The sequence below is a fragment of the Pararge aegeria genome, chromosome 18, assembly GCF_905163445.1.
Source record: "Pararge aegeria chromosome 18, ilParAegt1.1, whole genome shotgun sequence".
Lineage (NCBI taxonomy): Eukaryota > Metazoa > Arthropoda > Insecta > Lepidoptera > Nymphalidae > Pararge > Pararge aegeria.
Genome location: NC_053197.1, coordinates 2,845,288 through 2,850,907, shown reverse-complemented (window position 1 = coordinate 2,850,907; position 5,620 = coordinate 2,845,288).

Below are 5,620 nucleotides of genomic sequence, written 5' to 3'. Positions count from 1 at the left end.
GTCTTTATTATTTCGGCCACTCGTTGAATTTTTTGCTTATAAAGCTCATGACATTACAGTTTTGCTTAATCATTACGTCAGGCCTTTTTTCAATTTAGTTTTTTTTTACATTAATAAGTAAAAAACATCCTTCTAAGCACCGTTTTTGGCCCACGCAAACAAAACTAGAACTACTAGACTACATAACTAGACTTCGAAATGTGAATTGGCGGGCAAGTGACAAAAAATTTATTTAGGGTCTTTATTTGATCAACTTACCGTTAAAGCCCGCCACTCCTTATTGGAGTAGTGTGGTAGGTGTTATCTTCATCTAGGAGGTTTTATTTTATTTTATTTTATTTATTAGGTTTACTTACAAACACTTACACTAATACCACCGTTTTTAAAATTTTAACTATTCTATTTAAGTGTAATGTTTTCTTAAAAGTAAACAAAAAAAACTCATTTGGTTTGGAAAAACTCAGTCGCAAAACTCTCAAACTATTTCACGAACTTCTAGACCATAATACCGACTGGCGCAGTTTGCAGCGACCCTGCTCTCTGAGCCCAAGGCCGTGGGGTCGATTCCTACTACTGAAAAATGTTTGTGTGATGAGCATGAATGTTCAGTGGCTGGGTTTTTACATGTATATTCTAAGTATTTATGTATATAATTCATAAAAATATTCATCAGGCATCTTAGTACCCATAACACAAGCTACTCTTACTTTGGGCCTAGATGGCGAAGTGTGTATTGTCGTAGTATATTTATTTATTTATATTTATTTATAAGAACATACTACGGACATTTTCTTGATACGTAAGAGGAAAAAGACGTATTAATTGCACACGATATCCGAAGTATTTGGCCGAGAGACACTCGAGCGTCATATCGAATATCCCATTGTTGATGGAGTTTGATTGAAAAATACTCATGAACCGAGAAATTCTATACCCATACCCAGGAATAAAGCGAACAGATCGAAAGGAATGTCAACAATGGTCGGCGTTTGAGATGATCCCTTTGTGTTGTGGTTTCGGGGCCACATTATTATTAGTAGAAGGTAATATTTGATCCCGAGCTGTAGCCATAGTACAAGACTTGTTCGCTCGCAATCGAGGAGTCTTTTTCAAGTATTTTCATACTTGTACTCTCAGAGTATAATTGATCGTATTTGCATTTGATTAAAGCTCAAATTAGCCTACAATTCTTTGGCTTGTCTTCTTAGAGAATGATTGTAAAACAAAATCGGAAGTACAGGATATGCGACTCTAAAACGAGTGACATTAGGTATTTTGACGATACACAGTTTAATACTTGAAAACGACAGCTCGATTGCGAGCGAGCAAATTTTGTGCTAAGACTACTGGAGTGGGTGAAATGTTGAGGTTTCGTAACTCGTATGGATAAATATGCTTTGACAAAATGCCAGATTCAGCGGTGTCAAAGTAAGTCTTTACGGAGATTAGGTTTAGGATCGATTTCCGGCGATGAGCTCATACCTGCGGGTGGCGTATTTAAGGGGAAGTTTGTCACCCGACTTACCGACTTAAGGGGAATGGGGACAGGTATGGGAAGTCGGTGTGCCATGTAGCATGCGCCTACCTGGTACGCTCCAGGCATTTTCTCTGCATAAAAATAAATAAAAAAGGAGATCATAAGGTTTACTTCCATCACTTAAAACAGTATTATTTTAGTATTGTTGACGCGTTTGTTTCAGAATTATAATCTATATTTTAGGAACACTATCCTTACGAATAATAGTGTGTTTGTTTGTCTGTTTGAGTGTCCTTTACGCCCCAAATAGCAACTTGATTTTTGCCTAAAGTAGATAGGATGGATAGAAGGCTGTCCCAGGAAAATAAACGATTCCCACGGGATTAGTAAAGAACCTTAATAAACGCGGACAAAGAAAGCGGTCTGATATAAAACTGTAATTTTAAAATAATACTGCGTTAAGGGATGGTAGTTAGATGTTTCGATAACATGCCTGGGAAGTCCCGGGCTCGATCCCTGGCGTAGAAAAGGTCGACTTCACTTTCAGAGGGCAAAGTTCGAATCCCAGCACGCACCTATAATTTTTCTATGTTATGTGCGTTTTAAGTAATTAAAATATCACTTGCTTCAATGGTGAAGAAAAACATCGTAAAGATACCTGCATGCCTGAAAGTTCTAAATAATGTTCTCAGAAGTGTGTGGAGTCCATCGCACTGCGCGATGGACTACAGTCTCAACTCCTTCTCATTGGAGTTTGGTTGATATAATCATAATTATGGTAAGCGGGATCTTAGACTTGATTTCCGGGATGTCGCACATAACAAAATATCTTAAAATTAGGTAACAAAATAAATTCAAAATTTAAATTCAAAATTCAAAATTTATTTATTCATGTAGGCCTATCACAGACATTTATGAAGCGTTCATACATATATGTTTACATAATTGTAAGGGGATGGTGATAACGTCGTACGCCAACTTAAACCTAACGAAGGTTCCGAACGCGCCCTGGTCTAAGAAGAGCCTACAACAAACTTAACCGGATATTTTTTTTTTGTTATCACCATCTCACAGTTTATTTATATTAAGCTATGAAGCTAGAGCAATTCACACCCAAGCTTTTTTATCGTTCAAGTAATCCTTAATATTATAATAGGATTTTTCTTTTTAAAATAAAATTAAATAACTTAAGAATATACACAGAAAAAAAAAATAAAGAAAAATTAAAATGCGTAGGCAACGTTATAATACAATGTAACGTTAACATATATGTGGTGTTGTTTCTCCTAAACAGAGTATCGCCAAATAATAAAAGAATTATGCTGTAGCAGTAGTTTAGCGATCACTGCTATAGCGCTGATTTTAGGCGACCTCTCTCGAAAGCCCGGACTATTATTTTTTACTTTAATACGCAAGAATAAGACAAATTTAAACTATGTTTTTTTTTTGTTAATTTAACTAAACACCCGTAGCATCACACATCGTCATACAACTTTACACTTCTAAATCCCTTCGAGTAAAACGGCACCTAAAATGTTACCCAAATATGTCGCAAAAAAAGCGCGTTCAAGCGTCGAACTTAATAAAAGCAACAGCATTTATTTCCACTCATGTTTCCGACAAAATACCCTATATATAAGGACGAGAATCGCATGCAAATAGTCATGTTGGTTTCAATGGAGCGTAGAGGCAACTACTTTAAAATCCTTCCCCGGGTTGAGACCGGGTATTTTTATTCGAAGCACGTACGCCCTGTTGAGACAGACATTAGCTAAATCGCTGGTAAAATTACGGAGTAAACGTATTCTTTAGCATTTATAATACAGTAGAGTCAACAAAAAATTACACACGTGCTCAAAATATACCTACTTGTAGAAAATAAATATTTGGCACCATTAATTTCAAGTAAATTTTAAAATAAATACTTAGAGATATAATCAAAACTAAATTCTTTAAGCCTCCGTTATTATTGCTTTTAGGTATATGTATTATTGATTCATGCACCTTAATAAAATTGTTCCTTTCTACTGTGCGAGTAAATCTTGCTAGTTTTACTTAATATATTGTGTCAGTCTTTAAATATTAACAAGTGAATAGTGTTGTACAATTACATTCTTTAATTTAGAATTTTACAGGCAACAAGGTTCTTACAAAAATGGAGATAATTATGAAACACTGATTTACTAAACTGATTTATTTATTTATTAAGAGCACTAACAACATGCATATTACACGCTTTTAAACATAGCATACACACAAAAACATGGACTGATATGCATGTCAATTACAAGTGCACATAGCATTGACAAAGCGTCATGTAAACTTAATTACACAAAAAAAAAATTAACTCATCGATAAGTGTTCGGTTAGTTTTTTCATTTATAGCTGACCCGTTATTTAATACGTTCTTTTTAGATTAAAGGTGGTTTTACATTTCACAGAAATGAGGAGTAATAGACAGGCATGCTATTGGTCATAAAATTCGGGGGGAAGAAAATCATGGTTCCAGAAGAATAATTAATATTTATGCAGAAGGACATAGAAGAAGACGAAGACCACAGAAGTCAGTGATAGTTCTGATAAAGAGGATATGGATGTAAAAAGAGTGTATACTGAGATGACCGCTTATAGAAGTAGACGAAAGGAGAAGACATGTTTTACCAATAGCACTTAACGTGGGATAAGGTGAAGAATATATTACCAAATAAGCAGTTATATTTTTGTAGACTGTACTAAATCATGAATGCTCAATGAAGTATTTACTCTGTAATTTAGCAGCGATTTAACTAATGACTGTCTCAACAGGTCGTACGTGACTACTAATAAAAAACCCGTTTCCAACTAGAGATGATATTTTAAAACTTAAACTCTTTAAAACTTTTCCCTATTGAAACGAACATAGTATTGAAATTGTAGATGTGTTGTCTATATTGATTAACAAATGTGAAAGTGCTTATGTTTGTTTGTTCGTTAGAAGTTAGAAAAAGTGACATCCCAGTGGTACGTTTACGTACGCAGTACGTTTCCCAGAACTTAGATCTATTGACGACCGATTGGCGCAGTTGACGGCCGATTGGTGCAGTTTGCAGCGACCCTGCTTTCTGAGTCCAAGGTCGTGGGTTCGATTCCCACTACTGGAAAATGTTTGTGTGATGAGCATGAATGTTTTCAGTGTCTGGGTGTTTATATGTATTATAAGTATTTATGTATTATATTCATAACAATATTCAACAGCTATCTTTGTACCCATAACACAAGCTACGCTTACTTTGGGGCTAGGTGGCGATGTGTGTATTGTCGTAGTATATTTATTTATTTATTTATTTTTTAAAGTTATGTACAGTTTAAGCAATTAAATATCACTTGTTTATGTCGCCAGGAGTCTTGCATGCCTGAGAGTTTTCCATACGGTTCTCTAATGTGCGTTAAGTCTACAAATTTTTCAGTCTTGGCCGTGGAGTACTAATAGTAATCTTAATTAACAGACATTCACTAAATCCATTCAAAAGAAATAAAATTAAAGTTATAACACATCTCCTAGCAATTAGATATTAAGAAAAAAATTTATTAATGTAACTCCTGGGTACAAAAAAAACACCATATTTTAAATATATGCGTTATCGTTGTCTATCGTTATGTAGTCAGTTAATCAAATTATTACCATTAGTTACGATTCCTATTTCAGTTGCCCGCAAAAAAAGACCAAATCAAAACTAGCCTATGTTTTCGTTATACGAATTATACTCGTACTTATGTAGGTTTCAACTTTATAAATGACAATGACAATAATGAAGGCAAACCTCGTCGTACATATTTACATGCAAAACAAAGTATGAGTCAATAATAAAGTTACTGCTGGGTAAATAATAATGAAAATTTCCTAATTACAAACTTCAGCACAAAGCGCTTCAAGCATTATAATATTGTCAAACATTGTGTAACTTAAACAAAATTCCTCATAAGAATCCCCGTGTACCCGGGTAAGAACTCGAAACTTGTGCTTGTTCCATTGAACCTTATTACGTACGTCATAAAAACTAAAACTGCAGGGAAAATGGCTCTATTGTGCCATACGGCGCATGTTAAGCATGTGGGAAATAGAGTGCTCTGAAGAGCCCTTTAGAATACACTCAACTTGTTACT